Consider the following 16308-nt stretch of genomic DNA (forward strand, 5'->3'; position numbering starts at 1 on the left):
TACCAGCTCCACTATGTACCTGTTATAGATATATAATATATAATGTATAGTATATACGTATATACGTAGACTTTACCTTAGACCAGGGCAGAATCAATTTCTGTACGTATGTATTATACTATGTACAATACATAATAAAACTTTCCCGGAGCACTTTAGGTATAAATTATCACTCCTGAAAGCATATTTCCCTGACATTGCGAAGTACCTGACTAATTTCAACATTATAGACGGATCGGAAGATACCCTACATCTGTTTTAATTTCCACTTACAAGGTGGCAGAAGATGTTAATTTCGGTAATATTTCTTTTTAGCTAGCTTATAGACGGGATTTTATTTCCTCATGCGCGAAATGTTATTTTATTCGTGAGTCAATTACCGATTACCACGAGGAATCTTACAGACTTCGGTATGTTTCTAGAATTTCGCACATATACAATAAAAACGGAACGGAATACCTTTTGATTTTTTCTGCTCTGGTATACCAAAGCACTCGTCGAGAAATCTTTTTGTCATTTTTTTATCTTCAGGCCATTAAAATATGCAGTGATATTCCACAAATACAATACTTTTTTTGTAACTTTTGACGAAAAAAGCCCTAAATGTGACAGATAAAATTATTAAATCAAGAATGCATTGGAACAGACAGCCGATAACTGAAACCTTTTTGGTCTCTCATGTGTTTGCTGAAACTCACAGTTTTCATATTGTTTGAATAATTTTTTTTTCAATTCGCCCTCCCAAAAGGTTCACTTTGAGAATTTGAAAAATATTCACAATAAACTTTCTCGAGCGGTACTAAAATTCGAATAATTTGGAAAGGTTTTAGAAAGACTAGCTTGTTTGGCCAAGCATGCCTTATACATTTAACCGTTGTTGAAATCAGTTCGATTCACTCGGTAATAAGTCTCCCTAATTTATTATTCCAATGTTCATACCTCAAGTCACGTGAAATCATGTAACATTTCTTTTTTATTCATTTTTTAACAACGTCAACTGTCAACCGACCGAATCGATGCCGAAAGTTTTTGCGGAGTTTGAGCCGTCAAACAGCTCTTCGAAAAAGTTTGACATCTCTGAAGCGTCGACCTAACTTCGGTCTTTAAAAATGTATTCGATGTAACACGTCCATCGGCTCGCACACGTATCAACCTCCGTGTGATTTTATTTATTTTGATCTATCGAAAGGAGACGTAAACTAAATAAACGAACTAAAAAACAAGGATGCACTCGGAGAATGTTTAGTTCTTTAAAAGCTGAAATTGTGTTATTATGTAAGTGAATCTTGGACTTACTATACAAAGAACCAAATCTTCTGTCAACGGAACTAAATTTCTTCAAATCATTTCGAATGAAAGACAAAAATATTTCAATCTTTTCTATGCAAAGTTTTGGTACCGCGAACTGAAAGATTAAGTTGCGATTTCGAAATCATTTAAGGAAGCTTGTTGTATGTTTTTTCAGTTATTATAATTTCAAAAATTGTCACTTTAGTGTAATTTATGCTACACAAATTAAATTCAACATCGATTAGTGACCAAGGAATTTGCGGTTGTTAATTGTACGATCATTAAACCAATTCCAAATCTCTATAATTTCGACAAAGAATCGACTAATTTCGAGTAAAAAGCGTGATTAAAAAATTTCCGGATACAATCCTGTTCGCCTAACCGGCGGTGCGTTTCCGGCGGTGAACTGCACAGGAAATAAGTATCCTAGAGTAATGGCGACGGTTTCGGAGAAACGTGGCGTTGCGTACGTTGCTTCGAGGCCGACTCGCTGCCCCAAAAAGCGGGGTTGAAAGCGAGGGGGGAAAAAGGGAGAGAGGGAGCATTCAATTATGTACCCTTTGCCAAACTGTGAGCAAAACTAATAGCTTCGCCGGGAAAGTGAGAAGTTATAATTTGTTGGCGCCGGGAAGTCTGCCCTGCAAAGGGAAATTCCTTGCGAGTTTTTGCATCGCTGAAGAAAGAATGGACGAGGCAGCAAAAGCTCGAGGCTTCTGCCTGCTCCCGAATCATGATCTAAACGCGTCTTCGTTCTCCACCCTCCAACCTTCGCACTCTCCGGAGTTTCAACCCTTCGAAAACCCAGGGCTAAACTCGCGGCTTTGCACTCCTCTGTTTGAATTGTTAATCCTTGCGTACCCTGTCTTATGTTCTTACTCGTAGCTGCAGCCGGTTGGGTCCTTTCAAATTTTGGACGCATTCGCGAAACTAACGTTGTATACGTCGCGAATTCGAGAGACATTTCACTCTCTTCGGATTAACGGATGAACGGGGTGAACGGCTAGACAGATCTGCGAGAACCGCATCGAAAATCTCAAATAGAAATTGCGTTGTTTCGTTGTTTCGAAGAAAGTCGGTTTCGACGGAATTTAGAGGAAAAAAGGAACATTTCAATTGAAACTGTGTAGGTAGATATACACATAAGAGACGGATTGGCATCCAACAAAAGAAATTGCTGTGACAGAGGTAGAAATTATAACATCTCATTACATACATTAACTGATACGAACTGATTTTTTTTTTTTAATTAATTTTGTAGTCAGAATCGAACGAGAAATTTGAATTATCGAGTGAAAAAACAGTAGACGAATATGGTTTTTCTGACATTGTTGATATGAAAAGGTGTTTACACCTGAAATTAAGTGTTTTTAAATTTCATTCCAGATTACAGGAACTTTTTTAATTAGACTTGACTCGATTAGCTTCGGTTTCATCATATTTTATGATCGTTTTTTCCGCCACTGTAGGTTCCATAATACAATATAACATAATACAATCGTAACGGTAGTTTCATCATTGAAATCAGAAAACAAGTTCGCACATCATTGCAATACTGGATATAAAATGGATAAAAAATGCTAAAAAAGTTACGTGTGTTCACGAGAGTCGACTCGATAGATAACAAAGTCAAGAATCGTGTCAAATTCGTTAAATCATTCGAATAATTTACAAATCGCAAACGAATATTCAGATTTGAATTGAACGTCGAATCGCTAGAGGTTCATTTGCAAATTCCGCAGCACGAGTTCATTTTGCCATTTCGTTTTCTATGTCAACGAGCAGCGAGAGTAAATCAAACACTCGAGATATTTACGCGTTAAATACGTTTTACAAAGCGCTTGAATGCGATGCGATACGCCGCATCAAACTCTGCAGAATAGTTTGGAAATCCGTAGAGAATTTCCCCGAGCTTCACCCTCGCGCTCGCAGGACGTAACCCTATTAATTCAACCCCTTTGGAATGGGACTCTCGAAATATCATGGCTGAATCCACTGTAGGTACTAATGACTACCGAAGACCAACTGTCTACTTCGATCGCTGCACGAGAATCCAGCTGCACAAGATCAACCTCGCTGATAATTGTCCTACACGGTATGCGAAAGGATTGATGCACGAATCAAGTTGTCGTTTTTTTTTATATTTCAACGTTTGTAGCACGCGAATTATAGTTGGAAAGTTTGCATTTCATCAACCACAAATTAAACGTTAAAACTTACGTTTGGATTTTGTAATAAGGATGAAATAAAATACAAATTATACTTGCATCTACTCGCGTATATGTCTGTTGTAAACACAGAGGTATGAGAAATTAGAAATTTTATGCAACGATCGATGACATTAAAAAAAAAACTTTTAATTCAATCGAATAAAGATATCAATCACATTTGGGAATCGTACGATTGATCCAAATGAAAATGTTATTTGGTTGCAGAAATTGTTATTGAAGCGAAATAAATTACTAATTTGTATTTCCTCGATTTGAATTATAAAGAAACGTATTCAAATTGTAATTTAGACTTGATTTTTTGCTCAAAACAAAAATACAAATGTAAAACGCAGCTTATTATCCTCTCAATTACGAATTGCGTAATTTGTATTCATATTTGTAATTTGTAATTTGTAATTGACAGATTACAATTTTGCCAATGACTTGTCGTGTCCCTCGAGCAGCTGAAAAAAATTCGAGAAAAGTGCTTCCGCGATTTCCGGAACCTTATATTTCAAGAAGAGTCGCATACTAAAGGTGAGAAAAATTTATTGCCAATGATATCCGACGTTGCCTAGCAAGTTTGCCTGTGAAACTGAAATCGTGGCGTTGAGGATCAACTTGCCTATATATACATATCGTAAAAGCAACGACCACGAACGGCGTCGTATTTCCTTTGCGAATAGAGAGACCATCCAGAGCACGGAAAGCTACAGGGTCCGTTGAAATCCTTTACGACAGTTAGAACAACCCATGTGTAAAGCGCCGCAAGCGTTCCACTGAATTCGTCATGAATATTTTATGATTTGTCAAGGTTGGGTCGCGTCCAGGTCTGAAGCACCAGTCGAACTACGTGATCATTTCCTGCATTATACACGTACAGGGCGTTTTGTAAAGATGAAGGATCTGCGCTAAAACGACATTTCGTAAATGCGTAACATACTGTTTACGTATTACTATCCGGTGGCTGAATGATAAGAAAAAGCGCTTCGCCTTCGCTATAACTCTGAGACGAAAACCTTCGCTCTAAAAACACCGAGGCGACGTCGTAAACGACAATCGAGTTCCTTTAGGGGCTGTAGGTATAAGGGAGGTGCCGAGGCAAGGGTAGCAGAGAACGATCATTTTATTTAGATTTTTATTTTGACTAAACTAACGGATGGAACAGAGCGAAACAAAATGCATTTGAAAGCTGCGGAATGACTCTCTAGAACACAAGAAGGTTTTCAAATTACCTCAAAAATTGACTCCTGTACGTTGGTTTGAACGGAGCTTTGCAGAAGACGATTTGCAAAACGGTGGCCACGTTTGTAGGCAAATGGAATGGTTGAGACACAAAAATCAAGACTTTTTAGAATCGTCAATGAATCCTTTAAGCTCCCGCGGAATGTATTTCTTACAAACTGGAATTTGGCTTGGTTACTATTTTTTTCGTGATAAAAGTATTTCCGAAAGTCTAAAAAAACACGCCATATAATGAAAGAAATTGTGACCAACCCAAATTTCAGTTTAAAAAAACTTAATTCCGCGAGAGCTTGAAGGATTCATTGACTATTCTGAAATGTCTTGGTTTTTATATTTCAAACATCCCGTTCGCTTGCAAACATGGCCAACGTCTTGAAAATCGTCTTCGTATGACAAGTTTTTGCAAGCACCGCTGGATTCGAAAGATTTTTAACTCAGTCCAGAATTTAAGAGTTCTCGAAAGAACCAAGAACCCTGATATAATTTGACGAAGAAAGTATATAAAATGGCGATAAATTTGATGAGAGAAGTAAATATTAACCGACTACTGCGATTCAAACTACGAAACTCACCAACCTTCTCATCCTCGTTGTGCTTAGACTGGATTTATTCACTTTGGTGGATTGTCAACGGCGCAGGAAAAATGCAAAAATCGAATTAAACAAAGTTCATGATTTCCGCAGTAATCTGAAGATGAGAATGACAAAAGAAGTACATCACAGGACACCGATTTGACCGAAAAACCTTCCGGCAGGGTTGCGCAAATCACAATCCGAAAGTGAAGGACAGGGGGTCACAATCGGAGGGTTTAAGAGTCAGTAAAGGGTCCGAAGTTAATCTTCGTTCGTAAAAAACCGCAGGTTACGATGCGTACCGCATCCTGCAACAGCTAGAAACGTTGTGCAGCTGGAAAAGGATTGTCCCGTTCATTTAAACGGAGTGTGCAATTTACTACGAGAAAAGGCAGACGACGCTGCACTGCAGTGACGGTAAATACTTTCAGTTTTAAGGGTGAAGGTGAATTCCCGAGGGGAAAACGAGAGTGGCTCACCTCTCCAAAGACAAGGAGTTACGTCACCACTGCCGACGCCTCTCTTTCATTTCGCTCAACCGAGCGACTTTAGCAGCGGCGTTCTGTGTCGCTCCATCCCTTTACGCCATTTGAAAAAAGAGACAGGGAACAATTGGGCGCGTTGCTTTGGGATTAGGGGTTGCAGGCTGTACTCGATTTTAAAATAGTCCGAAATATTTCCAAATATCCAAGTTCGCAAATCTCAAATTCAAAAGAGGGAATAACGTTCCGATTCCACGGATAATTTTTAACAAAAACGTGTCAAGAAGTTCTGGTTTCACGTGTTAATTGATTATCGTGATTCATCCCATTTTCCATTTTTACGTGAAACTAGAATGTTTGTGTTTTTTGATTTACCTTATTATCGACAAAATTTTTTACTTACGGATAAATTTTTGTTTACCCGTCATTTGAAGCGCTGTGTTATTTCCGAATCTACGTACTAATGTTTCACAGACACAAATTTGAGAAAGGTAAAACGAATACATAAGTGAAATAAAACAATTTCAATGGTTCGCGATGCGCGAAGATTTGTGAATAAACATACATCGTGAAATGTTCAGAGAATTTCTGAAGAGAATAAAATATTCTCCGAGATAACTTATACATACGCAATAAAGTTCGGCCGCGAAGATAGAATAAAAAACGACTTTCGAGCTTCCCGAATTTTTCATTTCCTCTTCCCCTCTTTCCGTCGTCGGTCGTTATTCCTGTAACAGGTTGGTATAATCTTGAAGATGGGAGAGGGAGGCTTTTGTCGGATGGATTCAAAATTTCAACCTTCAACTCTGTACCGCCTTCTCTAAATTGTCAAGCTTTGTACGATGTTGTTTGTCGTCATGCTTATTGTTGGACACAAAAAACGGAGGAAAGTTAACCCTCACAAACGAAAATTATTCTCTACTCATTCTAGTTGTTTAAGGCATTCATCAAACAATATTGTACATTCATTGTCAGGTAGGCGATTAATCTTTTACTCATGCAATTTATGTTATATAGATCACGAATATTGAGGTTCAAGACAGCTTGTTTACTCGATTATATTTCGTATAGACAACTCTTCGACACGGAATATTGTCACAGCAATCGATATGCTCGGAATAGAAAATAGAAAGATAAAATCACCTTTGAATATTAGAAATTTTTTCAGTGTATACTTTCGAGCTAAATTCGTAGATTCCTAACAATCAATGTATTGCATCGTTTAATTACAACTGATAAACGGTATTTAATTTTCCGCGTGGTTGTAATGAACTCAGTCATTAATAATTACGTAATTCGTCTGTGGCGTTTTCGGATTAAAATGGAGATGAAACATTCTCTGAATTTCTGTGATTAAATTTGAGTGATTGAAGGGCATCCCCTTGAAAAAATTATCTTCAAAATGAGTCTATAAATTGATGTTTAAAATAAACAAATTTCCAAATACGAGTAAAATTTTCTCATCAATATTCATCGGATACAATCATTCATCACAAGTTAGCTCATTAATAATTTTCTATTCGTTAAACTCAAACGATGAAGCTTCGGGGGATTCCAGTACAAAGACCCTTAAACATAATATATTTTTATACAACGATCGTACGAAATACTGCAGGCGAGCAAAGTATTTATACGAGAGAATTTCGACGGGCAAAAAACGTCGAGGGGATTGGATGACGTTGGCAAATCCCATCTTCCCGCGGCATCCCGGCGAATATCCAGAACGAGAGACTCTGTCAGAGCCCAGCAATCGTGAAATAACTTGACGTAGCAGTTACAGGTACGAGAGAGAGAGAGAGAGAGAGAGAGAGAAAGAGAAAGAGCGAAAAAGAGCGAGGGAGAGAAATGGAGAAACGAGTGGAGAAGCCGTGGATGAAGTAGAAAATAAAAGAAATTTGGTAGAACTCTTAGTATGGATTCGCCATGCGGGGTAGGAAAGAACTCGGTATAAGTATTCTTCTCCTGATATTGCGACCGCGAACCGAGAGAATAGATCCCCCTTCGGAATACGTCTCGAAAGATTGCCGACAGCCAGTTGCCGAGTGTTTGTTATAAGCTGGTTCGACTCTGCTATTTCATTGCGAATGATACGCTATACCCGCGCGAAAACACGGGAAATGAAAATTCTTCGTTTCCAATCATCGATGTAAAGGTCACAGTTAATTTTCCCGATACCTTTCTGGTGCGCGAATACCAAAGAAAACAATGATCTTTGATCAACGGAATATTGTTCGTAACAAAAAAAAAAAAAAAATAGGAACCAGGTGATATAAAAATAGTCTCGGATTACGATTGAAAGTATTTTTCAAGCGTGAGACGTTGTACGTCACTTTTCCTAAATTTTGGAAAGGTTTCTCGATTAGGATTCTACTTCGTAACTTCACCTTGCGATTAGTCACCCTTTGGAACTGGCTTGAATCACATCTTTCAACGAATAGTGTTGTATATGGTACCTTGGCTTCCTTTTTTTCAAATGAATTGCAAAAAAAAAAAACCTTTCTCGCCGGTTGTGACGTGACTACTTAATCCATGTTGAGCCAAGAGAGGTTGTGGCTCGGAAACAACCTCACCATACGTATGGCTAGCTTTACTCCCTAATCGTGTCTGCGTGAAAAAAAAATTACGTTCTACCCGGCGCCATTTATTATCGTTTTATCGTCGTTGGCCATCGTTAGGGTTCGAAGAAACGGACGCAATATTTTTTCTCTTCGCCATCCATTCACCGAGATAAATTGGCGTTTTTAGAAAATTGTATTTATCGGTGGTCTTAAACGGTCCTTAAACGATAATCAAAGTACGTATAATTGAGGAAATCGTAAATAAGCGAAGAGTAACCGAATGTTGTTATAGTTTCCTCAAACTAGGGGAAGAAACCGCATCGAACGATTCTTTTCCAAAAGAGAAATCAAGCCCAAGTCTACGTCGGCTCCGAAACCTGTTGGAATTGGTTTTTCGTATGACAGGAAATCCGTTTCCAGATGAATAACTTACTCTTCACCCTGTCGCCCACCAAGGGTCGCAGAAAATCCCCAACGTGGGTCGACGGATTGGGACTAAAAACTAGAGTTGTGGATAATGCCAGTTGGATGTATGTTCTACTGATTCAGGTATGAAAGCCTGAACCATCCGAGTGTAAAATTACGAAACGAAGCTGCGTCGCTTTCGTACTCGTACCGAGTAAGTAAGGTCAACACGGCAGCTCGTCCGATCATATCTCAAAGCACCTTGGCAGTAACTGCAGTTACAATTGGAGCATGTTAATCGAGTCAGAATTCAGGGAGGTTTTTAGGGAAGAGAAGGTTTTTAACTTCTGAAGGTGTTGCAGAATTCGGTCTAATCTCTGTTCCCGAAAGAATCTCTCGAGCCGCTTGAGTGAAATTAATGGATAGTTGAAGTAGAGCCTCACCATCGTCCGAGTGTCTGGATAAGGTTCGAGGTATGGTATCCGGCATAAGCTCACACATAGATAGGAAGAGAGTAAATATTGCGGACTTAGTCTCCGCACGTTTTCACCCTTCGGTCTTTCATTCCGCGGACAACTGCCAACGATAATCTTTCAAGCTTCGGCGTATTATCCTTGCAGACACATTGCGGGATCATTGTAGTCCAACCACAACCCTTTTCCATCGTCTCAATATCAAGAGCGGATACGAGGCTTGGGGAATGACGCCTTTTTCATTTATATACTCGCGCCGTTTCGAATTGGGGTAAAAATAACGACCCAAGGATTTGGATGGATGAAAGTATTTTATACGAGAACAGAGGTAAACGAAGGCATGGAAACTTTGCGCGGGAATCTTTTCCACTCTTTCTTTCCTCAATTTTTATTACTCTCCCTCTTTCTCTCACCGACACGTCGCGATTGACGCGTGTCTTTTCCGAGTAAACCAAAAGTGCCGGAATCGTACAAACTAGGAATGATTTGACCACGAAAACATGTTTAATTTCTTTGGTGGCACGTAGTAGACTAAAATTCGAAACCAATTGCTTTTGCGAAGATTGTGAATATGAGACACTTTGATAAATTTTCCAAAGGACACTCGAGTTGGTCGGTTATTTCAGGATTTACTCATTTTCATTCAAGCAAATGATTCCAATAGACATTGAATAACCCGGCTCGTAAATATCTCGATACGATCAAAAGATGAAAATCTATTGCGTAATGACAAAAATATTTTTCCACTCACAGGCATTCCTTTGATTACGGAATACGGTATTTACAAATATTTTAATGGTTTCAATGGAATAAATACTTAGTGCGATTCTTGTTTGAAATCATTAAGTAATTCCGAGTTAATTTGTAATGTCGCCGTAAGCCAGCTTCGACTGCATCGATATAGTTGTAATAAAAGAAGCCGGGAGTTGTGAACTTTACGAAGAAAGATGGATACCAACTTTTATACCGTGTATATATATATATGTATATATATACGTATATATGTATGCATGTTACAAACTCGCGTGCATACAACACCTGGATAAATATCGCGAGAAGCCGGGTTTAAGCAGGAAACTAAAGTTTAATCTTTCCATCTTATAGCCACAGCTTAGCCACAGATTAGAAGTTAGACGTCGCGTCGTCTGAAGCTACACACCGTGTAACTACCATAAGCATTGAAAATTATATTTCGCGTATACACGAAAGGGCGGCTTGACGATAAACCGCGGGGAAAGGTTAGAGAGCGAGACTGAAAAGTTTCGTAACAATTTAGGTAATGTGCGTGATTGTGAAGAATTCAGAGGTCAAAAAAGGAAAAATATTAACATGCGAATTTGGAATGTTTGAAATGTGTATAGGAGACATTAACAACAACGGAAAATAATACTATTCTAACTCTGTGTGGGTGAAATTAAAGAATAATTTTCGATTTAAACACACTAAAAGTTTGGTTTAGGATTCATACAAATTTTGATCAACGTTATCGAGTGGCAAAATAAATTCAAATTCCGTGAATTATCCAGCGACTAATAAATCACGCGAAATTTCACGGTTTTCCAAGCATGCAACGACTCCGTGATTATAGTTCAACTAATCGACACGTATAAAGAGTCTGCTTCGATTAGTATCATACATGTTTTGGCTGTTGTATAATTCAAAATACTAGACGAAAAATCGAACAAAACGTCGATTGTCTGCACAGCGAATCGAAATCGAATCCTTTACCACAGAGATTTCGAGTGCGTTATACGATTCGTGTCGTCGACAGTCCGAGCATTAAACCTGTAACTGAACGAGGGTACTTAATTGAAATATGGATCGATATACGCGGTGTCTGATTGGCTTCGGGGATTGATTACGGATGTACCGTGGGATACGGAGCACGCGGAATGTATGTCCGCAAAACCAATTGCGGATTAGCTCTAGATGTTCGGCAAACGATCGGAGGCTGAATTTTTTTTCACGATTCTTCATCCCGATTTGAAAAAGTAATTTTCCCGAAAATTGATACCTACTATTTCGTGATTTTATTAGACAAGATCGTAATCGTACATTCATTGTATTTATCACATTTTTTTTTTTGTACCACGTTTGATCTTTAGATGTATAATTTGAAAACATTGCACCGGTATGTATGTAATCGATGACGATCGATAGATGTCAATATTGAATCGATGACTGAAGTAAAAGGGAGAAGATCTGTTTCAGCAACTTGGTAAAAAATTATATTTTGATTGAAATGTATTGTCGTAGAGTGAATTCAAACAAATGTACCAAATTTTAAACCATTTTGTAGCGATTCGAAACGAAACATCGATATCCAAACTCTTGATGACAATCCCGGTATATTTTATTCTTCTGTTTTCAAAGAAACGTTCTTAGCTTGCGCATGAATAAATTTGAAAAACAATCAACGCCTCACTGATTTATAATAAAATAAATAAAAAAAAAAACGTATCGATCGCTAGCCGATCAACCCCCTCAAAGATGTTCCATATTTATTTCTCATTCCTCGCTCCGCTCCTGCCAATCGGAACCAGAAACTTATGGGTATATCACCATTGCAAGCACAGGTTGAAAAGCGTTCGCCAGGGGACGATAAACAGCGTCAATCATGTTGAGTGGTGCAAGTCCGATCCGCGCGTATAAAGTCGAATCTCCTCCCTGGATTATATCGAAGGAGCTGAAGCACCGCGGAGGGACAGTAAAATAAATTAAGTATTATCCGCAAGGAATAACGTGGATTATATATATATATATATTATATATATATATAGCCTTGCGGAATATCGGGACAAATATTTCCTCTTTGGATTATTGCGCGGGATGTATCACGATAATTGTTTTTATTTGTAAGGTTTTTCACTGCTCGGAGAAATACTTTTGATTATACATGACAATATATATAATGGTCATACTTTTCTGCTGCAATTCAGTACAGGCTATGTTCCCAAGGATAAAATTACTCTTCGTTTATGAAAACGCGCAGAATTGAGAATACAGTGAGTGAGTTTTATTGATAATAATTACATGTAATATATTTACGATTTATTTTATTCGAACTCATTTCGACGCATTTCAAATGTTTTCTTTCGATAGATTAAACGACTTACAAGGAGTATTCAAAATTATTTAAATTGGTCAGACCGAATGAATTTGGTTTTTGTTCAATTGACTATTTAGTAAACAACATACGCAGGTCATAAACAAAAATGTAAACTATCGTACCCGTGATTATTAGTTATGTGGTCAGTGAAAAGAAAAAGATTATTATCAAACGAATTTGTTCGATTCAAATACAAGTCCCATTATCGCTGAATCAATTGGTGGTGAAATTTCTTTCATTAGGAATTTTTGAGAATCATTCAAGTGCACCGCGTGCGATAATTTTGTAATATAAGTGGCAATAAACATGGCAATAAATTTGGTACATGGCTCACGACGTGTTGAATTTGCATTGTATATGTTTAGCGGAATATAGCGGCTACACTTACGCATATCGAAGCCTCGAGCATAATCACATTAGCCATCGTCGTTGCTCCAACGGTTTCATCTGAAACATAAATATCGTACTCGTTGAAGCTTTCGTGCAAGTTGCCACAATTTCTGACTGCTATTATTTCCTCTCGATATTTATATGATGTGCGGTTGACGTATATCCGAGTGAAATGCAAGTGTTCACTGTTAATTCTCGACTACGATCAACTATGCGAAGCTTCGTTAAAATTCAAGTAAATTCATAACGTAACCGCGGCTCACACCGAAGTTGTTGAATCGGATATCCGTGCTTATTGAGGACGGGTGTAACAGCGAGTGGTAGATTTGCGTAAAAAAATTTACCGTGTGAAAAGAAATACTAGAGCTAAAATTGAAAATTAAAATGAAAAGCAGCATGGAAACAAATTAATCGCCATAAATTAGGGAACGAATCGTGCAAATCGTTTGATTCCAAATTAAGGGTGAAGCGAAAAACCGGATATTTTTATTATGTAATGAAGACTAGAAAAAAAAAAAAAATGAAATCGAAGCTTCTGAAATTCTTAAACCCCTTCTCAATTCGTCTGCCGAACAGACTGTCGTCAGCACTGTCTGTATTTGACGGAACTTCGAGGGGAGGGTTTAATGGCTAATTTACTAAAGCCAATCAATCGAAGGAGAATGATTCATTATAGTTTGAAAGCACCGGCTGCACGGCCGGAATAACTTTCCTGACAAAAACAACACCGAGGCAACGGAATTTCCCTTTCGACGATCATGGCTGATGAAATATTATAACGCGATGAAAATTGTCCGCTTCGATCGCGTTTCGGCCGCACAGACTGACGTAATGTAATTATCGCGAGTGCGTAAAAGAAAATAGTAAAAAGGGAGAGAGGGAGAAAGAAACGGAAATAAAAAACAAAAATAGGAGAAAATAATCAACGATCATAGTCGAAAACGTCCCGCCTTAAGCAGAACTTGTGATCCCCGAAAAGAAAGCTCTTGTCCGCCAGTGTCTATCTATCTATCTATTTATCTATCTATCTATCTATCGATCTATCTATCTATCTATCTGTCATCTACACCACCAGACGAATCGGTGGTAAAAGCAGTGGTGAATCGAACGAGTATTATCATTTTCTCTAAGCGTCAAATTTTTCGGTAGGCAAATCTTTTGGCGTGGTTCAAATGTTTCGGAAATCCGGAGTGAAGATCCGAGGCGAGATTTGGGATGATTCGGTGGTGCGAAAATCTTTTTTTACCGAGAAATTGTGCAATTTGCGTTGGCTTAATTCAGCCTGTCGACGATTTTCGATCGAACTCCTCCAGGGTTGAGCATCTCTGTCGATGGCGGGGCACCGATGGTCGTCATGGCAACTCGTCAGCTCAACCCCAGGCAGACCGGGGTGAGTATAGAGGATCATTCAGTCTATTCCCGACAAACGATAGACTTCGGCTGCCCAAGGATTTAAATAACCGTTCAATTTTTCATCGATATTAAAAACCGTCAGCGTCTCAACGTTGCTGATTTCCCGATACGAGTCGATGTTATTGTTGTAATAAATTTAATGGAAAAATTTTCACCGAACTTTTAAAACGATAAAAGAAAAATCAACGTAGCATTTAGTTTCAAATTTATTGTACCGAATAGGTATGTTGGGATAAAAATATAAATAGAAAAAAGAAGCATGCCGTACCAACATATTATCTTGAGACTTATAACAGTCACATGAAAAACTGAAAATTTTGTGAAATTTATTTGTATTATTTACAAACGTAAGATATTTAGCGAATAATTTAATCTAACGCAATTCTGACAATTATTCTGGACGGTGATTTAAAACTACTTTCTGATTACATCGCCGCGATAATGGATGACAATAAAAAAAAAAAAATTCAATCTTCTAATCGCCTGCGGCCTAAAGTCTTTCGAGAAACTAACGTGGAAAGCAATCAATTTGTACGTGCATTGCAATTTTTATTTCATGAGATTTTATGCCTTTGATAGGAATTAAAGAAGAAAATAGAAGGGTAACGAAAAAAGTTACTACACCAAATTTATTACATTGTTTACTAAAGAATTGGTGAAATATACGAAGCGCCGCTAATTGTACGGAAGAAAAAATATCGTTTGGATTCACGGCATACAGTTTTAACCATGCTATTTTTGCCTGTCGCTGTGTTACCTCGGATTAAATCTTCCTTTGGTACGATAAAAAATATTTATACAACTTGCAGAGTTTCAAAATGAATAAAACTCGCACCCCTAATATTATCCACAACACGGATGAAAAAGAAAAACCAACCGAAACAATCAAATGGAAAAGGATCTACAGGTTGAATTGAATGTCGATTGAATTCGTACGCCCAAAGCTATTAATTAGTCCGGGAACCCCAATTAATCACAGCGCAGAGTCAGGGTTTAAAAAAAAGTCGGGCTGTTTTTTTTTTTTATTCTGACCGAATATTCAATCCCGTTACATTATTTTTCGGCACCAAATTTCCACCTACTAAAAAAAAGAATATCTTTATCGTGTCAAATACAAAGTGTTTGAAATTGTTTGAATGAAATATAATAAAGTAATCTGTGAATCATGAAAATTGTATAGATTCAATTAATTTTTTCAGTCAGTTGAGGATATCCTGAATTTCCCAAATCTGCAAATAGATAATGCGAAGCTCGTTTACTGGCTTCGTTCGAAGCCGTAAGGTGTAACCAAAATCGTACCTAACATACACAAATTCACTTCTCATTGTCAGAGTAATTCGATATTGTAGTTGAGTATAGGACTGAGTGAAAATATTTGAGAGGATATTGCGTAAATATTTCGTCAACTTGTGTTAGCAATGGCCTAAATTTTTGTTGCACGTATCGACACTTCAAGTATCAGGCTGATCCTGCGAAGCACAGATTTGACTCTTAATTTATCGTTGATCGGCCGGATTACGTTCGGGTGTAGTAACGGTGAAAATTTCGCAAGACCGTGCAGCCTAAGCGAGCTGCAGAATTCCTATCTCAAAAAAGCATCTCGTGTATTATATTAACTGCGGTATATGACCAGGAACTGCACGTATAATGAGCAAAGTTGCTGATAAGAGTGAAGGTAACGGAATTTCTTTTACTTTTATGAATATGTAAAAAGTGTCAAGCACGTTGACGACGGAATTTTGACAAAGGAAATTCATGTCGACAGGCGCGTGTAGCATGAAGCGAAAGCTGCGGGATGAATTCTCTTAATAAGACTAAATGCGGGTGCAATCAACTGGATCGATTCAACGTGACAGAAAATTTCGTGCGTAGCGTCTGTAGAAAAATTTCATTATTATGTATATTAGGGTGGGTGTAAATCGACTACTTTTTTTTTACTTGATACTCCGAAAGCTTGGTTGGTAGAGACCTCAAGAACATTCTCTCCAAGTATGAGCTCTTAATTTTAATAGGAAAGTCCTCCGCCTCGCGGTTTTTTATTTTTTTCTTATCGTGACGAAGAAAGATACATATCTCAGTTTCTACTATTTATAAAAAAAAACGTGTATCATATTTTTGTAGGAAATTGAATTCTCTACAAAAAAGGTCTCTTACAACTTTTTTG

At 37.9% G+C, this 16308-nt stretch overlaps 1 protein-coding gene across 7 annotated transcripts in view; it reads right to left on the minus strand.

The window, feature by feature from the left end:
• LOC107227717 overlaps positions 1 to 16308 on the minus strand; it is an 87968-nt gene that overhangs the window by 38200 nt on the left and 33460 nt on the right. For 6 of the 7 annotated variants that reach the window (XR_006903715.1, XM_046736402.1, XM_046736404.1 and 3 more), the window contains one exon: positions 12730 to 12788. The exons of the other annotated variant lie outside the window; for it this stretch is intronic. The gene's annotated coding sequence lies outside the window, so the exon portion shown is untranslated. The remainder of the gene's footprint in view (positions 1 to 12729; positions 12789 to 16308) is intronic. 7 annotated transcript variants of the gene reach the window in all.

Source organism: Neodiprion lecontei, chromosome 4, assembly GCF_021901455.1.
Source record: "Neodiprion lecontei isolate iyNeoLeco1 chromosome 4, iyNeoLeco1.1, whole genome shotgun sequence".
Taxonomy (NCBI): domain Eukaryota; kingdom Metazoa; phylum Arthropoda; class Insecta; order Hymenoptera; family Diprionidae; genus Neodiprion; species Neodiprion lecontei.